This window comes from Pogoniulus pusillus, chromosome 14 (assembly GCF_015220805.1).
Source record: "Pogoniulus pusillus isolate bPogPus1 chromosome 14, bPogPus1.pri, whole genome shotgun sequence".
Taxonomy (NCBI): Eukaryota; Metazoa; Chordata; class Aves; order Piciformes; family Lybiidae; genus Pogoniulus; species Pogoniulus pusillus.
Genome location: NC_087277.1, coordinates 13,475,065 through 13,487,640, shown reverse-complemented (window position 1 = coordinate 13,487,640; position 12,576 = coordinate 13,475,065). Strand labels below are relative to the sequence as shown.

At 43.4% G+C, this 12,576-nt stretch overlaps 1 protein-coding gene and 1 long non-coding RNA gene across 2 annotated transcripts in view; one reads left to right on the top strand and one right to left on the bottom strand.

Moving 5' to 3' along the window:
* Nucleotides 1–6,557: 6,557 nt before the first annotated feature.
* LOC135181284 (uncharacterized) lies at nt 6,558–7,560 on the bottom strand. Its single transcript, XR_010304800.1, has 2 exons — nt 7,275–7,560; nt 6,558–6,734 (listed from the first exon to the last, which is right to left on the bottom strand). It is a non-coding gene; the product is annotated as an uncharacterized LOC135181284 (long non-coding RNA).
* Nucleotides 7,561–7,581: 21 nt separating this feature from the next.
* Nucleotides 7,582–12,576, top strand: part of NDRG1 (N-myc downstream regulated 1) — a 39,835-nt gene continuing 34,840 nt past the window's right edge. The window contains exon 1 of the mRNA XM_064154322.1: nt 7,582–7,687. The gene's annotated coding sequence lies outside the window, so the exon portion shown is untranslated. The remainder of the gene's footprint in view (nt 7,688–12,576) is intronic.

Below are 12,576 nucleotides of genomic sequence, written 5' to 3'. Positions count from 1 at the left end.
ATTGACATGCCATTTTGGAGATGACAGATATCAGCCTAGTAATTGTTCATCTCTGTTGGTTTCACTAGCTGGATGTTTCCTGCAGCAAAGAGCCTCTCTTCTCTTTGTCTTTGGCTGAGAAAATCTCTCTTGGAGGTATGACTTGGACTGCAGTTTCTCTCCATTTTGTGGTACTTAGAGAACCCCTTCATTTTCCTTTCATGTTTTCTCTCTGATAAAAATACAATAGTTTTTTTTCAGAGAGTATCTGTACAATTGTTACAAAAAACCCTTTGAGTTGCTCTTGAGTTAACTGAAAACTGTTCATAATTCCAACTCCCATGGAAGTTGGAACACCTTCCACTAGACCAGGTTGCTCAAGGCCTCATCCAGCCTGGCCTTGAACACCCTCAGGGAGAGGGCATACACAGCGTCCCTGGGCAACTTACCTCAGTGTCTTAGCCTCACTGTAAAGAATTCCTTCCTAATACTCTCTTCCGTCTTCAATCTAGTCCCTCTTGTTCTATCACAAGATGGCTACTATCTTCTTTTTGTCATCCAGTTTCAGGCTGATAGAAGCTGAAATGCTGCTGTTCTTTTCAGTGTTTTCCACCTACCTGCCAGCAGAGGAAGTGCCTCACCTGCTGCAATTCTTCATTACTGAGAAGTTTCTGGGGAACACTCAGGGTTTGAGACGTTGCAGAGACTGTCTTCTGTTCAGTGTCCAGCTCCAGCTGGATGCATCTGATGATAAAATCTACAGAGGAGCCTGCTCAGTTCCTTTAGATAAGTGTAGGCTAAAACAGAACATGTGGAGTAAGCTCAACAGCCAGATTCTTCACTGCACATGCACTGAATTACTATTTTAATCCCTGGCTCTGGTCTGGTCTCTTCCTAGGTGCTGTCACCTACGGAGCATGGAAAAGGCCATGCTCCAGACTATGCCATCCCCCAGGGCTGTCCCATCAGGCTCTGAATCCTCCTGCATGCTCATATGGCTCCAGGCATACCCTGGAGCATGCAACACATCCCTTCAGATTTGTGTCATAAAAACATCCCTCTTGTCAGTTGCAGCACCGCCCAAACATTATTTCAGAGCCTTTGAATGCAAATACACTTAAAAAATGTTAATGGCCATGTCTTAGGACCACAGGGACACTGCTTGTAGCACAGAGAGCCCGGGCCAAGTGCCATACAATGTGTGTGGGGTCAGACTGCTGCAGAGTGCTAGTCCTAAGACACAATGTCTGAGCCAGGCCATGCCACTTAGTGTCAGGGTCACAGATTGGGCTTTGGCCCTTTATATACTTAGCAGAATGGACACAGCATCTGTTTGAGATGCAGCTTGCACAAAACAACAAAGTAGGATATTTTATGACTCATTTAATTTGCTAATCTGAAACAGATTTGCCATATCTTGTTTAACAGGGAACAGCCTTTAAAAGCTATTAAATGAATGAATTGCTGATTTAGAGCTGGCAGTTTGATTCTGAGGAACCGTTGTGAAACGGCTGACAAAAACAGCAAGTCCAGTTTTGCTGCAAGAGCTTACCTATTGCTGTCATCCTGTCTCTACTACCTTTATTGCTTTGTCTTAAAGCTATGCACCCAGTCTTTGTCAAATGATGCCTGAAGTGGCCCCTTAACCAGGCAACAATTAAAAACTTCTGGCTGCATTTTATCTCCTCTGTGGCACCCTCTACTTTAAAACTTCTATAAGAAGCGAGCCAACCTCTGTCTTCTCTGCCTGAAGACAAGACATGGGAGAAACCTGTGATATTTGTCTCATAGGTGTTTGTATTTTATGTCCAGGAGCTCAAGACCATGACTGTGGTCTCAGGTGTTCCTAGATCTGCTGGTGTGGTCAGTTCTTAGTATACAGTGCCAACCAACAAAATCACTTTGTGCTTCTTTGGCTGTAGTTCTAAGCTGCAAGAGTAACGTTTATAATAACACTCTTTAGAAAACAGCTGTAGCCATCTAACTGTTCAGAGGTGATATGTATCATTTAAGGTCCTGCAGATCCAGACTTTCTTTAATTGCTTGGCTGTGTTAACTGCTATGCAAATATATGCTCGAGGTGAAGGGATATATATTTTTAAGTGCATTTTAAGTGCAGAGGGCACATGACATTACTATGCTAGGAAGATTAGACAACAATCAGGTCTTTTACCAGTGCTTCCTTATCAGACATAAGTGAGGACATAGGTCTAACTTGTACTTGCTTAGCTGCTCCTCAAACCCATAGGCACTCACCAGCCTGTTTTGCTTGAATTCAAGATATCTCAGCTTTGGTGGGTTCAAAAGTTCATCTGAGGTGTGAGTTGGTGTTCCTTCAGAGAGCCTATGAAAAAGGGAGTAGGGAGGATTCTGGTTCACACACCTGTACTTGTGCCCATGTATTTGTATGTATAGCAATTCCCCCATCAGACTGAGTGGGAGGGAGAGATGAGAGGCGTGAAGTACTTTCCAGATTTCTAGCTTTTTTAAAAATATAACTAAAAATAATCTGAGTTGGACTCTTGAGGGTTTTTTCCAACCTTAATGACAGATAATTAGCAGCAGCGCATTACACTTTGACTGTGGTGAAGGTGCAAGTTGAATTCACCTGAATTTCTTTATTCAAAACCACAGGTGCCACTGAGGCCTTTAAAATCCCTTTTAGGCTGCCATCAAATCAGGAAGCACTTTACCACTCAATTCGTATGAAGCCACTGCCATTCTGGGAGAGGGACTTGCTCTAGATCCTAGCTGAAACCCCAGCTGGGATTTCTTCCATTGTGTTTCAGAGACTCCTTGTTGACTTAATCTTTGCACAAAAGACAGCTTTTAAAGTGGAAAGTCTTTCTGTGAACTTTTGATTTGAGAGACAGGTTTTAATCTAGATATTGCAGCTTGAGCCTTTTCTGTTTTGAGGAGGGATGGAAGCGTGCAGCAGGTCCCAATTCCCCTTCTGACTGCAGAGGAGATATGAAATTATCTCCCTGCTTTTGCAATGACATCTGTGAGCTGCAGAACCAAATTCTTCCTTTTTCCTGTCTGACTTGATGAATTTTTGTCACTTTTACAAAATACATTAGCTCAAATAGAAGAAACTGCAAGGAAAATATTGTGCAATGGATATGTAAACACTTGGTAGACTGAGGGTAAGACTCGTTCCTGGTAAGCAGAAGACCTGTGCTCAAAAGCAACTGAATAAGTGAGGTATTTGAAAACAAGTCCCTCAGATGCCTGCACTCTGTGTGGGTCATGAACTGCAAGGCACTGCTGGAGAATGCACTCAATGACCACCGGTATTCATCTCTTGGAGAGAACTCGCCGTCGAAAACCTCATGTGGAAATAAACATAAAACCTATTTTAGACCTTGCCTCTCTTAGCTTTTTCTCTTGGCCAGCTTTAATATTTACCACTCATCATGCTGACTTGTCAGAAACCCAATTCTTAAGCACATAGCTCTTTACAGACTGAGTGACGAATGCAGGGTCAGGCAACCCTGTCACTCATCATCTAAGTCATGATGTGAATTTAACTATGCCATAGAGTCCACCCCAATTAACAGAACTTCCTGCAAAACTGTTTCCTTTGATAAAACACAACAGCAAAAAAAACTCCTAATGAGACATACATAGTCAAAACAACCCCTTGTCCCTGCCCCAAAAACCCAACCAAACAAAAAAAAAACACCCCAAAACAACCAACCAAAACAAACCAACCAAACAAAAAACCCCAAACAAACAAAAAGCCGAACCACCGTCTCCATTCATCAAATGAACAGACAAACCCTGATCTTCTAAAATACACTTTAAAAGTCCACTTCCTTTGCAAATGGCAGGAAGTTCATACTGCAGGACTAACTAAATGACTCACCCCGCATCTATGCTTTTGCTGAACCAGATAAACCTGCCAAAAAAACATTTTCCAAACTGGAAATAAGTACTTATATGGGGATATGAATAATATCAGGCAAATCTCTGACAAGGCCATGTGAATCTCCAATCTGTGGCATTATTTATTTATATTTTTGACTGAGGTCAGCACCCTTGGTTCAAAGCTGCGTTGGACAATTTTTTGAAGGACCAGTCTGTGTGGCCACATGTTATCATCATCAAGGCATACAAAGCCAACAACAAAAAGCTGTAGTAGAATAAAATCCCCGGTGGATGGGGTGTGATGTTTAATGGGTCACACTGGGAATTCTTTTGACATGAACCAGCAAGCATCAAGTATATTTTTCATAAAACATGTAGTCTAATCCAAAATTATCCCTGCTGTATTGTTAGTGAGAATAAGGGAACACCCAGTTACTTTTGCAGTGACTAATAATATTACCACTGATTAAATGTAAACAGTGTGCAAGAACCTTTATGACAAGGTTTTGTTTTTCAAAAAACAATGCTGTGCTTTTACTTTATTACACTCTTTTTTTTTTTCCTTCTTTGCTGCTGCAGCACAACCATTGACATTTCCTGGGTTAATGCTGGCATGGCAAGATGTATAAAGTCAAAGGAAAGAAGAATTAAATCTCATAATTAAAATCTGTTTCCATAGCATTGAAATAGATAGAATTGCTACCCTTCAGTGGACTTTGGATGAGGTCTCTAGGCTGGTGGCTCTTAATTTGCACCACCTCTTTCCCCTGGAGCCTTGCAAGTATTGATTAGTTAATGGCTTTAAAGTGCTATTTAAATGCTGAAATACTGTTACTGTCAGGTATTGGAACACATAGGCAGGTTTCTGCCCAGCACATATGATTTCCAACATGGAAGTATGCCATTTCCCTCCTTTGTGCAAATCCATCTTTGTGTGCATGTAGACCTACACCGATCCATTTTAGTAAAACAAAATAAAACAATAAATCAAGCACTTGTTTACTTTACTCTTAAAAATCTTGGAGGCCTATGCTGAATTCTCAAGTGAAAGCCATGGGCAGCGCTGGAGAGAGGTTGTACTTTCAGGTTAGTTTGAACAGCCTGTTCACTAGCACAGGAATGGACATCTGTGGCTGGGCTGACACTCCCTACAGAGATACGCTTCTGAAAAGAACAAGTGCATGCCATCTGCACAGAAATGGTTTATTAAAGAAAATAATATTTACAGTAGAAGTACTTGTCAGGTTTTCAGTGGGATCATGTGGGTGGCAGCTTGTCTCCCTAGCACAGTAGTTCCTAAAGTATACACATCTCTGCACGTACTACTGGTACATGAGCTACTCAGCTGCTATGGGAATGTAGTGTGAGCAGTTGTACAGGGTGCAGACTCACTGAGGCAGTGGCTGCTGCACTGTCAGCAGTGCCACCTTGAAATTCCTGTTTTCCCTACTTGTTTTCTAAGGAGACTTTTTCAAGCAGAGAGAAATGTTTCCCAAGCTTTTAACTATGATCCTTTCTGGCACATGACAGGATTTGGCTCTCTGAGTACAAGTTTCAGCAATTGCATCTTCACATAGTAAAAATACTTCCCAACTTGGATTTTTTGAATTACTTAATTTTCTTTTGCAATCCACCAGTCACCCTCAAAAGACACTGTACAACACTATGTTATTCTCTGTCATAACTAGCATAACAGAGTGGAGGCTCAATTTGGAAGCACACATTTTCAGGCTCTCCTGCTCACATGGGCTAGCAGCTACTGACTCTTGGGGGCTTCCACATGGTGTCTCCAACATTTTTAACAGTCCAGCACTACATGTGATTTAAATAACAAACAAACAAACTGAAAAGTCAAAGCAAAAGAAAGCACTTGATTGCAGCTCTGGAGAACTGGAGTTTGTTCCAGACTCAGTACTTGCCTGCATTTAGTGCAAAGGGAACAGTTCATTCCACTTGAATCTCTGGAGCTTTAGGCCCCTTCCCCACCAAGCAGCCAAGTACATCAGACTGAAAAACTGCTTGAGGATAGGCCAAACCACACAGTTCAGACACTGACCCAGATCTGTTTTCTGAAGGACTGAATGTTTCTGAGCTAGGATCAAATGAAGAAATGCTTCATCCCTTGGAAAATCAGTCAAGCCCATCTTTTTGTTCTAGTGTTTGCACTTGTCCCATAACTTTAGAAGCCACTGAGCGAGACAGATCTTCCATAACAAACAGAGCAAGCCAATGATTTGATGAGGTAATTTTTGAGATGCTACTCCAAACCAGGCTCAGTTACAAATAAAATTATTTGTGATGGTTTAATTGGTTACCTGGCCTAACAGTTACAAAAAGTAGGAAAAAGATTAGCCCATTTGTGATGAAAATACCTCCCCATGTCCTGCTTCTCTCCCCCCCCCCCGCCCCCGAAAAAGACCCAACAAAAAACACCGCACAGAGCAGCACTGTGTCTTAGAATAACAAATACTTCTCTTTGTTGTTTTAGAAATACTTTTCATTCTTGCAGAAATTAATCGAAGGTAAGAAAATATGATAAGAAATCTCCTTTATTCCACGCTTAGAAATATTTCAGAGCTGTTGCTGCACAATGTGGTCTCTGGACATGTGAAAAAAAGGAACCAGTCTTCTAGGGTTCTTTTTTCTGAAGGCAGCACTTTCTGACTCAGGTGCAGAAGCTGGGTTAGGAGGACAGAAGCTAACAGGCATTTGAACAGCAGCAAGCTTTTACTGACAAGACTTAATAAGCTTATTGTATAGCAGAGAAATCAGAGAGAGTTTAACAGAGTTTCAAAGTTCTGGGAATTCCTGATTTCCTCTTCAGGCTTCTGCATGAAGGAGAATGATAACATGCTGTGGGTTTCAACAGCTTAGGTCACAGTAACCTGCCATGAAAATAAGAGTGTTAAGTGAAATCACACGTGGGGTAAGTGTGCTTAAGAGAAGCCACAGAAGTAGCTCAGGCTGTCACAGCTTAACCCTCCCCTTCGCGGGTGGCTGCACACAGAACTGTGTATATAGAGATGTGCTTTACTCAGCAGGCTAGGGCCTCATTTTGGGATGAACCGTTAGCTGTGCTTCTTGCCGCAAGCCTTTCGCTGGGAAACTCACACGGCGCTTGCAGCACCCACTGCCCCTTGAACTCGATCGGAGATTTGTGAAGGCATTGCTTGCATTCTACTGCAATTACATCTTCTCCCGAGTGCTCGTATTAATGTATGACCATAAGATTTTGCAATTCAGAATCTGGAAAAGAAACTTGTTTTTGTTCAGCAGTACATATGCCTGCATGTTTCGGACCACCTGTTCCAGGACTCCACCGTCCCAGTCCCGTTATCAGGCTTTACCAGGACTCCTACTCTTCCAGCCCTTGGACAAATCCCTTGCGCACTACTCGCCTCCCCTCACTGAACTGTGTGAAATACCTTCCCGGAACGGTAATGTTTCGGAAAGCAGGGCGGCAGGTCTCAGTCGTTCACTACTCCCAAAGCTTCTCTGGAACGGCATCTCAGATCTGAGTCTCGCCCCGGCTGGGCTGCGCGACCCAGAGGAGGGCAGGCTGGAGGGCGTTCGCCGGGTTCCCTCTCGTATTTAGGAAGCCCGGGCAGACCGGGTGTAGCCACCGCGAACGCCTGCGAGCCGTGGGAGGCGGCCCAGCGCGAACGGAGCCCCGCCGCGGGTGGCGGCCCGCCCCCGTGCTCCCGTTGGGGAGGCGGTGGCGCCGGCGGGCAGCGCCGCCCGGCGGGCGGGGCGCGGACTATAAATCCTCCCCTCAGCGGCAGGCGGGTGGCCGACGGAGCGTGGCGGTGGAGGAGCTGGGAGAGCGATACCACAGCAGGTAAGGGAGGGTACCTCTGCCCGCCTACCCACTCGCGCATCTACACACATCCGTCTGCTTATCCAACTCCCTAACCATCCACCTCTCTATTCCTTTAAGTGTCTTTCCATCCGTGCACCCACCTGTTCATCAACTCATCCACCCTCGTGGGCCTCGCAGCCCCTTTGAGGGCGCATCCTTGCATCACTCCGTTCGTATTTATTTTTCTTATCCATAAAACTCATTTTCCTCCTTCCGGGCAGGGCGCTGCCGGCTGAGGAATGAGTGGCTTTTGGCAGGGTGGTGGCTGTGCGTTGGCGGGAGGGAGCAGTGGATGGGATACCCTTAGCTGTCTCCCGGCCCCTTCTCAGTGTGGGGACAGCTGCTGGATGCTGCTGTCGTGATCCAGGCTGCCGGGCAGCAGCAGACTGATGTGGGCTGGAAAACATCTGTGGAGAGAAGGCACGTAACTTTTCCTGTGTAAAATGAGTCCCGACGTGTATTGCTTCTGTATCTCAGCTGTGTCGGTGTTGGAGCGGAGAACAGGCTTGACTGGTGTCCAGACTTTGTTAGTCAGTTGTTTCATTGAGGTTGTTGTTTGCACATACGTGCTGCACATACGTGCAGTTGCCGTCCGGGAAGCACTGCTGAGGTTCAGACAACTTCACAGTAGCGTCAGTAGTAGAGGCACAGTCACATACCGAGTCTGATGAAGTGATTTCACTTACACTAGGGTGGATGGCTTGGGTAACTTGCTGTTTTTCGGTATTCCTATGAAACACTTGCAAACTGGCATTGCTTACTCTTTTGCCCATTGTTTAGAATTCTACAGACCTGGTTTTGCACCCCATACCTAGATTAGAACTCCCTGTAAACCATGGATGGAAGTGTTTACCAGCCATGTTATTTGGACACTTTTCTTCTCAGTTACCTGTTGAAATAGGAACTGTATTTTGAACCTAGAAAATGCAGTTGTATTGGCATGGAAGAGGCTAAATACAATCTGGAGCTTTCTGTCTACGTTCACTGCAAGATATTGCACTGTTTTGACTTCCTCTGGCTTTTTGTCAGCTTCTTGTGTGGGTGTGTCAAAGATACGCGGCTGCTGAAAAACTCACTGTTTGGGGCAAGCAAAGGGAATGTCCTGGAACTGCGAGTACCAAAATGCTGCAGCTAATGCAAGAAGCCTGTCTTGCCATTTTCAATCTTGGCCATGACAGGCATAACTCAATCAAAACTTAAGCTAGTGGCATTAAGCTGGTGAACTTTTAACTTGTCACTGGAAACATGGTTTTTACAATTTTGTGCTCTTTTAACTAGAGTCTAACATAGTTTGACATGGAATGACTGTGCTTTTTATCATGAGTGCTTGAGTAAACAGCAGGCAGCTAATGCTGTGTGATGTCCTGTGCACAGCAAGAATTTAATGACTGTGGATGAAATGGTAAAACTCAAAAGGTTGTAGCCAGGTGGGGATTGGTCTCTCCACCCAGGCACCCAGTGACAGAACAAGACGGTCTCAAACTGTGCCAGGGCAGGTTTAAGGTGGACATAAGGAAGAAATTCTTCTCAGAAAGAGTGATTTCCCGTTGGAATGGGCTGCCTGAGGAGGTGGTGGTCACTGTCCCTGGAGGTGTTTAAAAGGAGACATGGATGAGGGACTTAGTGCCATGGTTCAGTTAATTAGAAGGGTTAGGTGATAGGTTGGGCTCAATGATCCTAGAGGTCTTTTCCAGCCTGGTTGATTCTGTGCCGCAAAACTGAAATATTCCAAAAGTTTGTATAGTTCCCAGAGAAATAATAAGTTCTGACCCCCTGAAGGATAATAATGTACGAATGTGATCAGGAGGAGCTGATGTATGTTTTGGCATGGAAAACAGATGCAGTGAAAACAGGTTTCAGTGCAATAATGAAAGACTACTTAAGGTGTGTATGGCTTCTGTAACCTAACATTTTTCAGTTGAAGCTGGACAGATGCCATGGCACATCAGTTTTGGGAGCTGAAAACCACAGTTTCTGAATCTGAATTCCTTGTACTGTAGTTCAGCATATATGTGAAAAGACTGGATTTGAACTTCAAAAACTCTGAATCAAAATTTCTCCAAATATTAAACTGAGAGATGGTCTCATTGCCTTAAGAATGGGCAACTCTTCTAAATGACTGACCTTGAACCAGGCTGGGGGTGAAGGGGATAGATAGTCTTGACAAGCCAGAGTTGTTTCCATTAAGAAGGATTTGTGTACCGATTCCCTACATTCCTTGTCCATTTTAACCCCAGATAACAGCAGGATAGAGATGTCAAATTGTCAGGTGTTCACAGAACTTGGCAGTAGTCAAAGAAGTGTCACACTGCTGAGGGAGGGCTACCACATATGCCTGCCTGTGTTTGGGAACCAGCATCTGTACCACCAAAAAACAGACTAAGTATTTCTGTTCCTGCCCTGCACAATGACTTTTTTGTTCTTGCCAAAATGAAAATGAATGCTAAAATTGTGACAGATCATCTGAGTAAATTGTAAGAATGCTTAGCAAAAACAGCAGGATTCTCCAATCCTGGTTTATTTCAGTGGGCAATACTCTGCTCTTTGAATATTCCTTTTTGCATTGCAGTAGTTACATGGGGTGACTACAGTACATATTGGGAGACAGCTTGGCATAGTAGCTTGATCCTTAAAAGGCAGTTGGGTTATAAGGCAGTTGAGTAACTTGTTCTTTCATTGCATGTGGGATTAGCAGTGAACTATCATGAGGAAAAAAAAATCTTTGAGGTTTTTAAAGCTGATTAATTTTGTTAACTGAGGTGTAACATACATCTTCTCATGATCAGCCAGTGAGATTTCTACATTCCCATAGAAAATGCTGGTTTAGCTTAACCTTATTAGAGCCTGAGAATCTGTTACACAAAACATGGGGAGTATATGTAATGAGACATTTCATGCTTTTATTGTCCCAAAATAGACAAAGAGTGAAAGAAAAGATACAGAAGGTGTGAAACTCACTTGAAGCTCTTCAGAATGAAGCCAAGTAGGAGCTGTGGAACTATCAAAACTAAAACAAATTCTAATTGTGGTGGATCAGCAATGTTTACATCATGTGTTCATCTGGCAGCAAAAGCTTGTTTGCTGTCAGGGAGAGTACAGCCTGGGAAACCAATGGCCTGAACCAGCTCAGTCCCAGCAGTGTGCAGCAAGAGTGACTTTCTCTACTTATTCTGGCTTTACCACTTTGAAGGAAGACCTAACAAAAATCAAGAGGTCACGGTATCACAGTATGGTGGGGGTTGGAAATCACCTCTGGAGGTTCAGTCCAACCCCCTGCCAAGGCAGGCTCATCTAAAGAGGTGCAACCACTTGATATTAATAGCAATGAAGTGATGGTTCTTAATACAAAGTATGGCTTCCAGATGACAGTTTGTTTACATCTAACTTCTGTATTGTGTCCCAGCACCTAGAAATCTCAGGCAGAAGTACAGGAGATCACACTTTGTCACAGGATCCTAGATTTGATAGGTTCAAAAAGAACCTTTAAGATCATCTGTTCCAATCATTAACACAACATTGCCAAGTCTGCCTCTGAACCATGTCCCTAAACTCTGTATCTACACAATCTTTAAGTACCTTTTGGAATGGTGATTCAACCACTTCCTTAGGCAGCTTGTTTCAGTGCTTGACAACCCTTTCAGTATTTTGCTAAATAGTATTGTATGTAGACTGCACTTCAGCTTCTAGGTATGTGATTCTACATTTTCCTAATGTCTGATGTTTCCCCTGCAGCCTTCTCCCTGTGCAACTTTCCTGAACTGTTGTGTGGTTGAGTGGATCCCCAGGTCAAGAAACCAGTAGTTACCCCTCTGCCACCTGGCATAAGCTCTGTCATGAGAGCTGCAAGTGAATTACTTGCTAGTACTAGGAAGTCCAAAGAAATATTCTGGAGCTGTTTAAAAGGATGAGAGTAAGGCAATCCCATTTTCAGGTTTCGTGGCGTGTGTTGCTGTGGATTACTAAAATCTGGGTTAGGCCCCTTGGAAATCAATTACTATGAATATAATGGCTATTGAACATGGTGTTTCTCTCAAATGGTGCTGGGTTTTTTCTATCTATGTAACCTCCAGAGCCCTGGATGGCTTGGGTGGGGTCAGTCAGCAGGCGGTAATCCCTCTTGTTAATTCCCTTTGGTTGTGGTGTTAGTGCAGCAGTAAGAAACAGAGTTTCTCCTGACTATATGATCATGTATCATTAAATTGTTATAATCACATAATTAAACTCACTACTGAGCATCTATTGGAATCAGTACCATTACTCACCATTTAATTCAGCACAGCAAGTGTGGAATAGAGAGAAAAGTAAAGCCTGCAATTATCCAAGTTTCAGACTGGAATGTGCAAGCTGCTGTGCTGGATGATGAGGGAAATGAGTTTAGTTTTACTTTTAGCTAAGGGCTGCTGCAGGATTCAGTCTGTTTTGTTTCCCATCTGGCATGAGAGTGTTGTCTTTGGATAATGCCCAACAATTGTCAAATGGGGTGTTCGTCATGAAGAGGTGCTCAGCAATGTGTTTGCTGATGCACAGCTGGACTGCCCATGCTGATGAAATTTTCCACAGCTGTATCTGTTTGTACAAAGCAGGATGTATGTCAATTTCACCGCTCTTATTTTGTGTGGCTGATCACACTTCCTATGTTTCTTCTGGGTTTTGCACTACTTCCTTTCAGTTAATTGTCACAATTTTAATATATCTTTTTCATCTGTCAGTCAAGTTGTTTTTTTTTTTTTCTCTTGGTAGCTGGAAGTTGGTGTATGCAGATCTTGCTTTTCAAGCTCTGTTTTTAAAACTGGATATTCACTGTGTTTCTCAAGCCTTTAACCGAGTACTTCCTGACTGGACTAACTATAGTTTCAAAAGTATAGCTC